Source organism: Myotis lucifugus, unplaced genomic scaffold (genome assembly GCF_000147115.1).
Source record: "Myotis lucifugus unplaced genomic scaffold, Myoluc2.0 scaffold_293, whole genome shotgun sequence".
NCBI lineage: Eukaryota > Metazoa > Chordata > Mammalia > Chiroptera > Vespertilionidae > Myotis > Myotis lucifugus.
The window spans coordinates 1,285,133-1,302,682 of NW_005871341.1; the positions used below are offsets into that span (position 1 = coordinate 1,285,133).

At 38.6% G+C, this 17,550-nt stretch overlaps 1 long non-coding RNA gene across 1 annotated transcript; it reads right to left on the bottom strand.

The window, feature by feature from the left end:
• Positions 1–9,552: 9,552 nt before the first annotated feature.
• LOC106699040 lies at positions 9,553–17,256 on the bottom strand. The gene is made up of 4 exons (XR_002831967.1): positions 17,210–17,256; positions 12,215–12,286; positions 11,035–11,115; positions 9,553–9,574 (listed from the first exon to the last, which is right to left on the bottom strand). It is a non-coding gene; the product is annotated as an uncharacterized LOC106699040 (long non-coding RNA).
• Between the last annotated feature and the right edge of the window lie 294 nt (positions 17,257–17,550).

A 17,550-nucleotide genomic window follows, 5' to 3' on the forward strand; every position in this document is an offset into this window, starting at 1 on the left:
GACTAGGAGAAAATATCAGACAACTTTCATACTGTGAGGTGACAAAGACCTCGCTAATAAAATCCACACCCCATAAACCATGAGAAGATCAACAGATAGGGTGACAGATGTCTACACACAGCCTACTCTTCACAGCCCTTGCCCTCTTCCACCCTGGATTGTCGTCTTCCTGTTGATTTATGGAACTCTTTTTACATTAAATAACTTAATCCTGCCCTGACCGGTTTGGCTCAGTGGAGCATTGGCCTGCTGACTGAAGGGTCCTAGGTTCGATTCCAGTCAAGGGCATGTACCTTGGTTGCGGGCACATCCTCAGTGGGGAGGTGTGCAGGAGGCATCTGATCGATATTTCTCTCTCATCGATGTTTCTAACTCTCTATCCCTCTCCCTCCTTCTCTGAAAAAAATCAATAAAGTATATATTTTTTTAAAAAATAACTTAATCCTTAGTGGATTTCACTGAATTTCATTGTTTCAAATATTCCCCAGTGTTCTTTTTTGTTGTTAATCCTCACCTAAGGATATTTTTTCCATTGTTTTTCAGAGAGAGTGGAAGGGAGTGGGCAGGAGGGAAAAAAGAGAGAGAGAGAAATAGGAATATGATGGAGGCACATCTACTGGTTGCTTCCTGCATGGCAGGTGCCCTGCAACCCATGTACCCGCCCTTGACCTGGAATCAAACCTGGGACCCTTTGGCACTCAGACTGATGCTCTCACTATTGAGCAACAGCGGCCATGGCCCCAGTGTTTTTGTCTTTAAGGAGACAGAACAGTGGAGTAAGAAGCAAAGATTTCGCAGTCAGGCAAAACAGGGTCCTGCTTTTGACCTTGCCACTGGGAACTTAAGTCGATCTCCATCTATGGGAGAAGGTGGTACTATCTTCCTCACAGTATTGAGGGGATTGAATCACTCAATATGTATATGGAAACATCTTCATCCTGTGCTTGGCATCAATCAGTGCTAAGTTTGCTAATGGTGTCACAGAAAAGCTGGTCAAATCTATGAAAGTTTCTGCCTGTGGTATCAGACTCAAAAAGCTATTTCCTGCCACCAGATCATAAATATATTGCTTCTGTTTTCTTCTAGTACTTATACAGGTTCTATTTTTTTTACATTTACATGAATATGTTTGTTTATGATGAGGATATAGATCTATTATTTTCCTTCTCAAATAATTAGGTGGCTTTTCTATTCCCATTTTTCATTTTCTTCCACTGATTAGAATATTAAAAGATGACATTTCAAAAGTCTTAGGAACACATGGGTCTGAAGCCACTTGGTCTCTACACATCTCTGCTCTGCTCTGCTCCATGATGTGTTCACCTAGGTATTTCTCTCTTGGGGAGACAAGTTTTAAAAAATTGTCTACCATATTTTTAAGTTCTCGAGGGAGGCAAATGCCTTACTATTACCTCAAAAAAAAAAAAAATAGTGACACAGCTCACAAAAGGACTAGGAACAGCATGACTGGAAGACTCCGGGAAAGCTTCATGAAGAAAGATGAACCTGAGCTGGCTTTTGAGATATTCACAGGACTTTCCCAGGGAGAGCACAATAAGGGAATTTTAGATGGGCAAAGGCATTTAAAAAGTGGGAATGGGCCTGGTGTGGCTAGGTTATGGTGAGGGGTGGCTTTGGCTGGAATGGAGGGCTGCCATGACTGTTGAAAGGGTCAATAAAATATATTATGTTGGATTTATGGGGTAGAGTCAAGATCGTCAGCTTATTAAATCATTCTTTTAATGTCAGCAGTCTGCCTGAAGGGAAAGTACACCATTATGTAATTGAACAAAAGCGACACAGACAAGCTCTAGGAACAGGTGACTCTAACATGACATGCTTTAGAGAAGCCTGATGCAGGATTTAGGTTGCAGTGTTTTAACTGAATCTAACACCATGCCTTACACACTGGAGAAGGAAGCTGCTAAGTAAACCTTAAGAATTGACAAGATCACACTTTTATCGTTATGCCATGTCCCATCTGCTAGGGTGACATAGCTCCATGAGGTTGGAGATTCTATATCTCTCCTCATTTTAGCCAACAAAAAAAGAAGTCAGGAAGAGAGTAATTTGTGAGTACATCAACTCAACATCGTTCATTTTGAGTTGAAGAAATTTTGCTATCATATCAATTCTGGCATATCAAACTTAAGTTTCAAAATAGTCTAGTGGCTGGTTTGCCTCAGTGGATAGAGCATTGGTCTGTGGACTGAAGGGTCCCAGGTTCGATTCCAGTAAAGGGCACATGCCTGGGTTGCGGGCTTGCTCCCAATAAGGGGCTTGCAGGAGGCAGCCCATCATTGATGTTTCTATCTCTCTCTCCCTCTCCCTTTCTCTATGAAATCAATAAAAATATATATTTTTCAATGGTCTAATGGCTTGTTATCTTGATTTCATTTTCACAGATTTCTGGGAGTGGGCTTCCTTTAAACATCCCTGGAATATAATTTTTAATAAAAAAGAATAAAGCATATCTCAGTGCTCATGACTAAAGAAGAGTATCAAGTAGGAGTAGACAGGACAGTGGCTTTGATTTTCAGGTTGTGGGTTCTGAACCTCCTCAAAGATGGACTATATATTGGAAATCTGAATTAACTGTTGTCTTACCACGATGAGACAGAAAACTACAAAGCAAAACGTCGTTACTGCAATCACAAGTGCTGCAATGATGACTTCCTTCTTATATCTTGGCACTTCTTGCCTGAGCTAGAAGGAGGAGGAGGTGGAGGAGTGAGAGGAAGGGGGGAAGGGGGAGAGGGAGGGGAATGGGAGGAGGAGACCGAGGGGGGGAGGGGGAGGCGAAGAAAAAGAACAACAACAACAACAAAAACATTAAAAAACCCCCACAAAGATATGGAAAGCATAAAAACTATTTTTTAGCCTATTCTAATGAATTGCTTATTTTTAACTACTATTCTAAAACCCCACCTTTCCACATGGTTCTTAAGCAACATACCAAATCTTATAGGCTCTGAAAGAACATACCACATCTAATGTGTTATGTAATCTGATCATTAGCATTTTCTTGTACAATTTGTTTATCTTGGAATTTAGGTCCTCTTCTCATCTACTCTAGGAACAGTGGCACAAATCTCTAAATGAGGGAAGTAGAATATCACTGTCTAAGCCAAAGTCACATGATCAAGACATGATTGAGACGAGGTGCCCCTGGTCTTCCTACCTGGGTACTTTCATGGCGTGTCCTAAACGAGTGATAGCGAACCTTTTGAGCTCGGCGTGTCAGCATTTTGAAAAACCCTAACTGAACTCTGGTGCCCTGTCACATATAGAAATGTTTTGATATTTGCAACCATAGTAAAACAAAGATTTATATTTTTGATATTTATTTTATATATTTAAATGTCATTTAACAAAGAAACATCAACCAAGAAAATGAGTTTGCGTGTCACCTTTGACACGTGTGTCATAGGTTCGCCATCACTGTCCTAAACTGACTAAAAGTCCAGGTCAGGTGTTTCAGGACCTGTCCTCACCTCATTGGACGCCTTCTCTTCCTGCTTCCTGGGGGCGTGCATCCTCTCATCTTTCCATTGTTCCGCATCCCACTCTGGGTTGGATATCTTTACTTCCTGCTCCTCGGTGAGCAGTCTCATCAGAAGGCCTATTCCAGAAAATAGAGTTTCCTCGGTTAATTTTTGAAACTTGAATGATTAAGTTCCGGTTTAACAGAAAGATTCATTCTGTTGTTTTTCAAATGATTCAGGGGCATATCTGCATCGTGTACACTTGAAAGAGGGAGTTTAATGAATGGTAATAAAGTTGATTCTATATCTTCTAGATTTCCCTCCAAGAAATAAGGCAATTGGTTATTTAGTGCACTATTAACATCACTTTTATCACTAAAGCCTAGCTGCTCACTAGAGATGAGGAAGTGTCGCTCTCTTTGTTTGAGGATGCCCTCTCTGGCTCAATTGTCAGCTCAGTGCTGATGTTCCGCCGGCCTTGCAAGGCTTTGATGACAGGTCCTTCTAATAGGAGTTGTTCATCTGTCCAAAAAGAAGAAATCACATTTGATATTGAAAGACTCATGGGACAGATATTTGTCAGTCCAGAGCCTACAACCCAGTCCAATATATAGGGAATCGGCAAATATTTGAGTGCCATTTGGAGAGGAGAAATATAAATCCCAACTTACATCTATGATTGTTGACAAAACCAAAGGAGAAACTGTATCTTTTTAAAAAGTGGTTATTTACTTAGAACATTCCATAACATGACATATGGTGACTATATTTAGGATTATTCCATTGGTCCCCAAGGGCCAACTGCCCGTTACTGGAGAAAAGCCAGGGCTGGAAGACCCACTCAGGTAGACGCTCTGCGGATCTACTGTGACTCCTCACATTCACGCACCCCATCCTGTCCTGCTTCAGATGCAGAAGGGGCCTGAGCCTTCCTCTCTCCACTCTTCAGGATGCTTGTGTTCTTGCTACTATCACCGATGACCACGATTCACACCCCCTGCTAACACGTCCTCATCTGGACATAACCTTCTCCACTAACCCACCGATTCCTTACTTGGGCCCTGCCTCCACATATGCCAGCCCCATAACAGACGGCTCTAAATAGAAAAAAACAATATGTCTTCCCTCGCTCTGTGCTTAAGATTTAGGCAGGCACTCGGGATGTACGTTAAGAGACTTGCCAGGTTGTGTACCACTGTGGAATGTTCAATAATCTATGGAATAATACTTGGGGTTCTAAAATACGGAAGGGAAAAAATAACTTTTGTCAGATGCCTACTTTGCTATCATTTCATGTCATTTCTTATATTTTCAGCTGTACTTGGGGAACCATCCCAAGATTCTGACTGTGTGAAGGTCAAGTGTGCCATTGTGCAGCTGGTACACAAGGATTTTCAGAAGAATTAAAAGTATTGCTGGTGGTGATAAGGGTGAGAGAAGGAGGTAACGTCCTGGAAAAGAGCATGGGCTTGCGGAGAGCCCACAACTGGGAGCTGGAGACCTGGGCACGCGGTGACAGCTCTTAGCCCTTTCTGATCTTGTTTTTACTCCCCTTTAAAGGAGATTAAAATGCCTAATCTGCCCACTGTTGGGGCAGAAGAGAATAATATTATTGGTCAAAACATTGTTTTGAAAAATAAGCAACACTGACTTCATATAAGTAGCATAGATCACTGATGGAAACTTGTATTTAAGCTCTCTGGGCGTAAAAGCACATTTTGGAAGTTACCAAGTAGCTGCCAATAAACCTAATGTGGAGAAAAATACTTAAAAGCACACGACTGTTTGGTGGATAGAAAACCTTTTGCTTCAGCACAAGTTCAGAGTTGGACAGTCTAAGAATGAGCCCTCCCATGCCTTAGAAGGGCTGAGTAGCAGCTTCTGGTGATGGATCCAAAAACTCTCAGGTTCCAAATAAAACAGCATCATTTGTACTCTTTTCATAAACTTGCAAAAACAAACAAAATAAAAATGTCTACACTGCAAAGGGTAATTGAAACCTGATGCATACAAAAGAGTTTACAAACTGTGACACACTAATGAACAAGTTCTCATTTGGAAGTAAAGCACCCAGCAGAGAGCACCACACACACGATGTGGCCAATAATGGTAAGACCCTTCCCTTCATCTGACTTTCAGGAAGGAGTAGTTCTTAAAATTTTAGAGTTGAACTCTGATTAAATGAATAAAAATAATACAGTTACTTTATTTGCCTAAAAATGTATCGTCATTGATTACAAATAAAAAGTGAAAACAAAATAAAAATTAAAAAGTTTATCATCAGGCAATTGAGACTCACCACAAGGTGTGTTGGTCACACATTCGGTCTCACAAAGCAGTTTGACCGTCTTGGCAACAGCCTCAATATTATTTTTAAATTGGCAGAGGCAGCAGGCCAAATGGTTAGGTAAGATACTATAAATGGAAACATACAGAATTATATTAGTGACAAAGGAGTTACTTGGAAAATAGTTTTTTTAAAAAACTTAAACATGCACCTACTATATGACATAGCCATTCCACTTTCAGGCACTTATCAAGAGAAACAGAAGTATATTTCCATAAACAGACTTGTATATAAATATTCACAATAGCTTTATTTATAATAGTCAAAAATTGGAACAACTCAAATAGTCATCAATGTTGAAAAATACTGATATATCCATTCTTAATGAAATACTATTCAGAAATAAAAAGAAATGAATTATTGATAGGCAAAACAACATTAGGCAAAATATGGACTAATCCTATATAATAAAAGGCTAATAAGCTAATCGACCAAAGGGCAGAACGACCAGTTGCTATGATGTGCACTGACCACCAGGGAGTAGACGCTCAACACAGGAGCTTCCCCCTGATGATCAGCGCTCCCACAGAGAGAATGCCTCTCAGGCAGAATCTGGGCTTATGGCTGGCGAGCACAGAGGTGGTGGTGGGAACTACTCCTGCCTCCACAGCAATGCTATGGATGTCCAAGTGCTAGCCTAGGCCCACTACCTATTGGGAGCCGTCATTTGGGCATCCACCAGGATCTGGGCTGAGAGACACTCCCCTGCCCCCCCACCCCCTTCACTATTTTCGGGAACTGGGCCTCTAGTCTTGAAATAATCATCTGAATAAAGGAGGCCAATTAGAAAAGAGTAGGTACTATACAATTCATTTATATAAAATTGTAGAAAATGCAAACTAACCTATAGTAATACGAAGGAGATCAGTGTTTGCACAGGAATTGGGTGGGCAAGGAGGAATGGGAAGGAAGAATTATAAAAGGGACATGATGCAGATTTTTGAGGTTATAGACAGTTTTTTTTAAAGATATTTTATTGATTTTTTACAAGAGGAAGGGAGAGGGATAGAGAGTTGGAAACATCGATGAGAGAGAAACACCGATCGGCTGCCTCCTGCACACTCCCTATTGGGTATGTGCCCATAACCAAGGTACATGCCCTTGACCAGAATCAAACCTGGGACCCTTGAGTCCGCAGGCCAATGCTCTATCCACTGAGCCAAACAGGTTAGGGCAGACAGTTTGTTTTTGATGATGGCTTTGTGGCGTGCAGGAGGCAACCAATCAACCAATTGAAATGTTTCTCTCACATTGATATTTCTCTCTCTCTCTCTCTCTCTCTCTCTCTCTCTCTCTCTCTCTCTTCCTTTTATCCCACTCTTTTCCTCCCTTCCACCCTCACTAAAATTCAATAGGAGAAATATCTCCTCGTGAATATTAAAAAAAGACAATCAAAAATATACAAACAAAAAAAGAGACCAGCCTGCCGGTGTAGTTTAGAGACTGAGAATTGACGTATGAACCAAGAGGTCACAGTTGGGTTCAAGGTCAGGGCACAGGCCCGGATGCAGGCTCAATCCCCAGTAGGTTTCATGCAGGAAGCAGCTGATCAATGATTCTCTCATCATTGAGGTTTCTATCTCTCTCTCTCTCTCTCTCCCTCTCCCTCTCCCTCTCTAAAATAAATAAAAATATATATTTTTAAAAACTTATGGTCTTCAGTGATACATTTAATAGAAGGCACAACCTTGGAAAATATATTTAGTAAACACATATCTTACAGAAAGGACTTTATATAAAACACTCTTAAAACTCAATAATAAGATAAATGTCAAAAGGATTTGAACAGACACTCCATTGAAAAAATATATTTTCACATTGACATTCCACACCCTCAGCTACTAGAGAAATGCAAGTTAAAATCACACTGCAATACAAATGCATTCCTACTAGAAAGGCTAGTTAATAAAAAACACAGAAATATAAAGATCAGGTGAAAATGTGGAGCAATTGCAACTCTCATCTACCACTGGTGGGAAGGCAAGATGGTACAACCACTTTAGAACACAGTTTAGCAGTTTTTTTTACTAGTTAGGTATACACTCAGCATATAATGCAGCAACCCCACCCTTAGGTATCTTACTCCAAAGCAATGAAAACGTATGTTCACACAAAGACCTGCATATGAGTATTTTTAGCAACTTAATTCATAATAGCCAAAAAACTAGAAACAGCTCAAATATCCATTACCTGATTACTACAGAAACTAATATATACACACAATTGGAATACTACGCAGGGATAAAAAAGGAAATGTACTACTGGTAGATGCAACAACTAAGATGGATCTCAAAAGGATCATGTTACATGAAAGAAGCCAAACACAAAAAGCTACATTCTACATCCAGCCCATGGCCACATGCCTCATTTATTTGGACTGTGTTAGCCTTTGAATTTGACACACTTGCTCTACATGATTTCATTTATAAGACACTCTATAAAAGGCAGGACTATAACAATAAAAAATCAGACCGGTGCTTGACAGGGGCTGGTGGTGGGAGGAGGAACTGACTGCAAAGAAATATGAGAGGACCCTAGCCGGCTTGGCTCAGTGGGTAGAGCATCAGCCTGTGGACTGAAGGGTCCCAGGTTTGATTTCGGCCAAGGGCACATGTCAGAGTTGCGAGCTCATTCCCCTGTAAGGGGTGTGCAGGAGGCAGCCAATCAATGATTCTCTCTCATCATTGATGTTTCTATCTCTCTCTCCTTCTCCTTTCCTCTCTGAAATCAACAAAGAAATATATTTTAAAAAAAAGAAATATGAGGGGCCCTGTGGGGATGATAAAAGTGTTCTGGATCTCTAATGTGATGGTGGTACATTTATCAAGACTACACATTTATCAAAACTCACTAAAATGTACGCTTTAAAAGAGACAATTATTTTAGATACAAATTATACCTCAATAAACCTGACTTAAGAAAATAAAAAAGCAAACCCAAAAGAACTAAATGAAAATAAATATAAGAAAAATCAACTTACAGTTTCTCTAACTCAGGAGCTGTCATGAGAATGTTATCAAGTGTTGTAAATGTCACTTGTGTTGTTCCCATGTCTCTGAAGGAGAAAGACCAAACATGCATGATATGAACCCAAAGACAAAAATTCTATTCTTGAAAAGACATTTAACAACATCCGTTTACTTAAATTCGGGCTTCTCTGTCAAGCCAGCTCCATAATTCAAGGTGCTTTAGTTTACTTTCCATACATAATCATTTTAGAGAGCTCTTCTTGAAGAAATTTAAATGTATTGCATCATCAAATTAATGTATTTTCATCATCAAATTAATGACTTTGGTGAACAGTACAATGTGATATTTTGTTACCATCATCCTACTTCCCCTTCTCTGTTCCAACCACTATTTGATCACTCTTTTTGAAAAACACAGAATGTACAACTTATTCCTTTTTTCTTTCTGAGATCCATGGTATTTCTACATGCATCTACATGTTTCATGTCAGAATGTGTTTTTCAACACTGCTCCCTTCCTCTGCTGGCTGTCTTGCCCTTGTACAGTCTTTATCACTTTCATGTGCCAATAAATCATTTTTGAGAATAACCAAGTTAAAATTTAAATTATGAGTTTTTTGTCAAAATGCAAAATAGTTCATCTTTGACAAAAGTAAGAATAGAAATCATCTCATGAGCCATGACATTGTTGCAATACTTACAAATATTTCAACGCTGGCAAATTAAAGAGATAAGGATCTTGAATCGTCATCAGAGGATTTTCATGTAGAATTCTGAAAAATGCAATAGAATTAAAATTGTCTGCATTTTTAATAACTGCCATGAAAGTTTATATTCATTTTGTTGGTTCAAAATGTGAACGTTGAAAAGAATCATTTTCTGTCTATTCCCAGAGATCACCCTTAGAATCTGTAAAGCATTCTCTTTTGTTGTTAATCTCACCTGAAGATATTTTTTCCACTTCTCTTTTTAGAGAGAGTGAGAGAGAAAAAAAACACATCAATGTAAGAGAGACACATCGGTTGGTTGCCTCTACCACATGACCCAATGAGGGCCAGGAATAGAACCTACAACTCAGCTATGTGCCCTTGACCAGGTATCGAACCCGCAAACCCTACTTGTATGTGCCAATGCTCCAACCACTGTATAACACAGGCCAGGGCTATAAAGGATTCTTTATTGGGGAACTACCCAAGTCTCTGAATGATAAAGTGGAGAAGAGAAAGTAAAAAAAAAAAGGAAAGAAGTAGATAGCAAAGAAAACTATACTGAAGAACCTTTCAGATTGAAAACCCCATTAGTGACTATGCTGATAGGAAGCTCCTGCTCTACAGGAAATACCATTTCTTTTTTCTTTTTTATATCTCTTTATTCATATCAGACACAAGCAAAAGAGGGGAGAGAGAGAGATAGAAACATCAATGATGAGAGAATCATTGATCAGCTGCCTCCTGCACAACCCCTACTGGGTATCAAGCCTGCAACCCAGGCATGTGCCCTTGGCCAGTATCGAACCTGGGACCCTTCAGTCCAAAGGCCGACACTCTATCCACTGAGGCAAGCCAGGTAGGGCAAGGAAATACCATTTCTAATGTCCTCATAATTCAAGGTGCTTTCTTTCATCTCCAGAAATTTTTAAAAATCCAGTGTAAACCATCCAGTTAAAGAGAAAAATAGACCTAATTCTTTGGTGAAAGCCATGCTCCTATCACATACTCCTATGTGTATTCTTGCATTACAGGCTTTCTTACAATGTATGTAATCACCTATTTACTTGTCAATTACAATGTATGTAATCACCTATTTACTTGTCAATTTCTTAACTATTAGTGCCTGACATTTACTAGGAATTTAATGGATGTTTGTTTAAAAAATAAATAATATTTTGATTACATATCAATCAAATAAATTTCTTAATTGACCCAAACTTTTATTCCCAGTGCTGAAATAAATTTTCCTCTCAAGTCAGTATTACCGCGCCGGTCCCCCTCACTTCTTGAAAACAAGCCCATGCCAAAGGTCAGGTCTGGGGAAGCAGAGCATGGCATATATCAGTTAGACAAGGCTCTTGGACTCTTCGTACCTTAGTTTCCTCATTTAAAAAAGAAAAAAAAAAGAATGGCTCTTAAGCCATTCTTCTCTAGTTCAAACTGAGCTTATACCCAGCCAACCAATCACTGTATGAAGTTTTTACACATAGCTTTTACATGTGTTCATCTTCTATTTCACTTACAACTTGTGTAACAGCTGCATTCCATGCCAGGTCTGAAATGTTCCAAAGTTCACTTTTGTGATTAAATTGCAACCAAGATTTCTATTAAAAAAGACACAAGCAAAAGAAGAGAAAAAATACTTTCAGATCACTTATCCTTTAGCAGAGATTCTAATTTATATATAATAAAACAAACTCAATACTCCCTCTATACACTAAAATTCTTACTATGGGAGATATTTGCTTATGGTTTATGCTTTCATGTTTATACATGTGGTGCATTAGATACAAAAAAGGCTTGTATTAAACTGATCTATATTTCTCTGAAAAAAGGTTACACAACCTCAACACTATTGACATTTTGGGCTAGATAATTCTTTATTATGGGGAACTGTCCTTTGCCTTGAACAATAATTCTGGCCTCTGCCACTAGATGGCAGTAGGAAATCTACAGTTCTGACAACTAAAACACTCTGGCTATTGCCAAGTGTCACCTGGTGCCAAATCACCCTGGTTGAGAACCACTGCTATAGAATGGTTCGTTCTGTTTTTAACTTTTTGGGGAAACTCCATACTGTCTTCCACAGTATCTATACCAGTCTGCATTCCCAGCAGCAGTGCAGGAGGGTTCCTTTTTCTCCACATTCTCACCAGCACTTGTCATTTGTTGATTTGTTGATGATAGCCATTCTGATAGGTGTGAAATGTTATCTCCTTATTGTTTTGATTTGCATCTCTCGGATGATTAGTGACTTTGAACATGTTTTCATATGTCTCTGGGCCATCTGTATGTCCTCTTCTGAAAAGTGTCTATTTAGACCCGTTGCCCATTTTTGTTGAGCAAAATTATTTATCTTCCTTTTGTTAAGGTGTATGAGTTCTCTGTAAATTTTGGAGATTATACCCTTATTGGAAAAATCATTGGCAAATATATTCTCCCATAGACTGGGCTTTCTTGTTGTTTTGTTGATGGTTTCTTTTGCTGTGCAGATAGAGTGGTTCATTCTGAATGTGACAGAATTCTCACACTAATCTATGCTAGTGACAAATAGGATTTGCTACATAACTTTAGTAGTTTTCTAGTAAAGTTGATTATCCCTTAAAATAAAATTTTAATCTTACTTCAGAATAAATAACAAAGAGGTTTACAATGATGTTTTATGAGATCCCTAAACACAATGAGGTTATATTTATAACTTACATATATTGTAAAAGAGGTAATGAATCAAATGCATTCTTTTCAATAAATTCTATCTTATTGCAGGACAAGTCCCTAGAAAAAGTGAAAGAAGAATAGTGTTTAATTACTTATTAGTATCTAATTAGTAGGAATAACTGGTAGAGGTTAGAATAATATTGAATACACAGGTTAAGTCTAAACTGAAAACCTTAAGAATTGTGATTTGAACCCTCCAGAACCCATTATGCTGCTCTCATTCAAAAGTCTCACCATCAGGATCTTCATAAATACAACATACAACTATAGACCTTGATACATTTTGAAGGTATTTATCCCTGAGAGCAGAAGAATTGATTAGAAGACCCTTTGTGGTCTCATCAAATTTAGATTATGAGCTCAAAGTTTATATCTTCATGTACATTTATAAATTTCTTACATTAAAAAAAATAGTCTCACATCTACACACCTTCCTGGTTTACTTCTGTGTTTTAGGCAAATTCAATACCAGAAGAAATAAAAGGTGCCTTTTCACATAACTTCAAAGGAAATGAATGCTCTAAATAATACAGGACTTTGAACTAATACAGAACGTTGAATTAATGATACTATTATACTGATAGAAATTCATTTCTTATTTTACATTGTTTTAATACCCATGAATTTACTGGCTTCAGTTGTACAGTGGTCGGACAAAAGACCACAACATAGTGCTGGGTTTTTATTTGAAAACACCATCCCTTGTCTATAATTGACTGTCTTATTTCCATTGATTCCACTTTAGTCCCTCACTTTTCTCCTGGAAGGGTATAACTGTCTTCTGACTGGTATTTCCACCTATAATCTCCCCCTTGCTAAACCATCCTGCACACATTCACCAGATTAACACTCCAGAAGCGGTTCTCAAATACTAGCCAGCAACACTTGGGAACTTATTGGAAGATGGAAATTCTCCGCCTGACCCTGGATCAACTGAATTAGTAACTGGGGGTACAGCTTGAGTTTTAAGAAGCCCTCCAAGTGACTCTGTTTTAGGCTAAAGTTTCTCCTCAAGCAATGGTGTGATAACATGGTACTTGGCATTCCAAAGTCCAGAAGATCTGGCTCTAATCTCCTCCTCCCCCTACGTGTACTCTACAGCTACTCAAGGTACATTTTCCCAGGCTCCTTTTGCAAGCTTATTCTACTCAAGATGTCTGTCCATTGACCCCCCCAAAGCCCTTCAAGGTCCTGTTCAAACAGCATTGCTCTACTGACATCTTTGCTGATCCAACGTAAAGTCTTTTTTCCCTCTGCTGTGACCAAAACCAATTTATATATCCATTTCTTACAACATTTTAATAGAGTTACTTTTGCATCCTATTTCCTCTGAGCATAAATTCCTTAAAGTATCGACTCTGTCTTGTTCATCATCATTGTCTACTGCCATGCGAACAGGTGCAAACTGAAATATTTATCAAATAAACAAATAGCTGGGAAGTAGAGAGAAAAATGACTTTTAAAAGAAATGTAGTTTTATTATTTCGTGGCTCCCTCTTGTGTGCCACTGCAGCACGGAGTCTTACATTTAGTACTTGTGCTCTATGGTTTGAGTTGACATGTTTATTTTCCCTATGAGAGCATGAATTATCAGAAGGGTAGGAACCCTGACGTACCTATCTTGTGCCTATAGTTCTAGGTACAGTGCTTGGCATGTTCTGTTTTAGCTTGCTTATTGATTGGCATTTTTTTAATGGATGGGAATACTTTATGCTAGCATGAAATAGTTAGCTTACAAAGCATTTCACAGTAGAAGTAATGAATGACCTAACCGATTGAGCAGTTATTTTCTTCATTTTATTTCCTGCAAACTGTATGGAAGGTTTGGAAGCAAGATAGCAAGAAGACCAATATAAAAGTGGATGTCCCTCTGAAGTTTGAAAGGTTTGATAATACAAATGACTATTTTTAGTGTCATGTGAGGCTCTTTATACCTACTTGCCTGAAGCCTTCCATATTTGCAGAAAGAATCCAGTTGCTAAAAAGCATCATTAATTAGCCTAATAAGGATTAATGACAGGTACGAGAACCAAGATGGCGGCATAGGTAAACACCGGAGACTGCTGCCACAAACAACCACTTCAAAAATACAACTAAAAGACGGAACAGACATCACCCAGAACCACAGGAATACTGGCTGAGGAGAGACTCTTCAACTAGAAGGAAAGAGAACAGCAAACCGAGGCTCAGAGGAGGCGCAGTGTGGAAAATACAAAGGTACCGAGGTGCGCGCGCAAAGCGGGCTGGTGGCTGAGGGCGCGGTTGTCGTTTTTAGTCGGGAGGAAGTCTCAGACTCTGGGCTCCAGATCCGGGCGAGTCTCTAGGGCAGCTTTCTCTCCGAGGTTTGCAGCGGCTGCCAGGGTTCTGAGAAGCGGAGACTCTAGGAACGGGACTGAGAGCAGCCATAACTGCTCCCTCCGCCTGCCCTGTTGATCCCGCCCTGCCCAAGCCCTGCGCAGAACCATTTGCTGGATCGCCTCAGGCAAAGGCTAGATTAGCACCTCCCCAGAGGACAGAATTTTTCCACACAGCTGATTCTCACAGCCAGTCAGCCTGGTGGTCAAATCCCTCAGTATTATCTACAACAATCAAGACTTAACTACAACAAGACTGCGCACAAAGACCACAAGGGGGTGCACCAAGAAAGCATAAAAAATGCGGAGACAAAAAAAACATGACAGAAATGGAGGATATGGAGCTAAAAAACGCAATTTTGAGGGCTTGCAATAAACTTGATGAGAGACTCACGAAAACCAATGAGACCCTCGATGCTATGATAAAGAAACTAGAAATTAAGCATTCACGGACTGAAATGAAGAATATTATACCCAATAGCAGACCAGAGGAGCGCAAGAATCAAGCCAAAGATTTGAAATGCGAAGAAGCAAAAAACACCCAACCGGAAAAGCAAAATGAAAAAAGAATCCGAAAATATGAAGATGGTGTAAGGAGCCTCTGGGACAGCTTCAAGCGCACTAATATCAGAATTATTGGGGTGCCAGAAGATGAGAGACAGCAAGATATTGAAAACCTATTTGAAGAAATAATGGCAGAAAACTTCCCCCACCTGGTGAAAGAAATGGACTTACAGGTCCAAGAAGCGCAGAGAACCCCAAACAAAAGGAATCCAAAGAGGACCACACCAAGACACATCATAATTAAAATGCCAAGAGCGAAAGACAAAGAGACAATCTTAAAAGCAGCAAGAGAAAGAGACTCAATTACCTACAAGGGAATACCCATACGACTGTCAGCTGATTTCTCAACAGAAACTTTGCAGGCCAGAAGGGAATGGCAAGAAATATTCAAAGTGCTGAATACCAAGAACCTACAACCAAGATTACTTTACCCAGCAAAGCTATCATTCAGAATTGAAGGTCAGATAAAGAGCTTCACAGATAAGGAAAAGCTAAAGGAGTTCATCACCACTAAACCAGTATTATTCGAAATGCTGAAAGGTATCCTTTAAGAAGAGGAAGAAGAAAAAGGTAAAGATACAAATTGTGAACAACAAACATGCATCTATCAATAAGTGAATCTAAGAATCAAGTGAATAAATAATCTGATGTACAGAATGAACTGGTGATTATAATGAATCAGAGACATAGAAAGGGAATGGACAGACTATTCTTGGGGGGGAAAGGGGAATGGGAGATGCGGGAAGAGACTGGACAAAAATCGTGCACCTATGGATGAGGACAGTGGGTGGGGAATGAGGGCGGAGGGTGGGGCGGGAACTGGGAGGAGGGGAGTTATGGGGGGGGAATAAAAGAGGAACAAATGTAATCTGAACAATAAAGATTTAATTAAAAAAAAGGAAAAAAAAATTTCTGGGTACTTTCTCAAAAAAAAAAAAAGGATTAATGACAGACACAGCTCTGGGTGCCATGGACAAAGAATCATAGTTGAGTTTTTATAGTAAAGAACATCTCCCTATTTCTAAGTAAATAGAATAATAGGCTAGCATTTCTTCCATGATAAGGAAGCTGAAGAGATTTTCATTTTGTAATTAGTGAAGTCAGGGGCATTTCTGATATACTTACTTAGTGGAGACATTTCTAACAATGCCACTTAACCATCATTTTAAACATTTACTTTTAGTATTGGTATAACAATTCCTGCATTGAAATCCTCAACACCAGTCTGCTCTCTTTGTAATTTAATATGTTCTTAATAATATTGTTTACATAATTCATCTGCTTAAACATTTAATGTGTAAATGTTCATCTAATTTAGATTTAATTATAAAAAAAATTATGGGTTAATGGCATTCAAATTAATGTAAATGCTTTATATTTTCTTGTCCTACAGGAGGCAATTTGAGGTTAAGCTAAATTCCTCTCATTTTACTAAATCAACATTTTAAAACCTTTTATGTAAAGGCTGGACAGTGAATATTTTAGGCTTTGCAGGCCACAAATAGTTTTTCTTGCATATTCCTCTTCGTTTTTTTCTTTCTTTCAAAGCCATTTAAAAGTGTGAAAATCCTTCTTAACTTACTTGCTGTAAGAAACAAACAATCTGGGGAAGGAGGGAGGTGGCCAGGGAGAGGTAAATGGGGGAAAAAGAATACTTATGTAATACTTTAAAAAATAAAGAATTTAAATTAAAAAAAGAGAAAGAAACAGGTAGTCATAGGCCTGACTTGATCTATGGGCCCTAAACGAACTATAAATATAAGCAGATGGTATATGAACACTTACATAACAAGACTTATATGGGTGTTTATCATTACTCAGACCTCATCACCACTTTTACTCCATAACTGAAGAGTTTTTCCTATCAATATTTTGTCTAGAGGACAAAACTGAAACTGAAAATGCATAGGAGATATGAAATGCTAGAGATGAGCTACACAGACATATGGAATTGTAGAATTTTATTACTGGGAGAAATTGTAGAAATTATTTCATTTGAGCCCCTTATTTATTTTATAGATAATATAACTAAAAAACTCATAAATAAATACAATGCACTTACAAATACTGGAGGGAAACCAGGCCTTCAAATGAATCTTTACGTAATTCTTTCAAATTATTGCCACTGAGATTTCTGAAAAATGAAAAGGTTATTTCTGGATCAAAATGCATAATAACTACAACTATTTACTGCACAGAAATATATATGGGGAAACCCGGGTAATGGTGCCTGTGAAATACCCTAATTTTTATTTAATTGAAGGAAGATAATCTGTTTGTTTTTTTTATTCAAAAACTTTCTTTTCGCATCCTCTTTTGCAAACAATAGAGCATTCACAAATTGATTCACTTTCTTTACTCAGCTTTCTTTCTTTTCAAAGAACTTACCAATATCTGAAATGG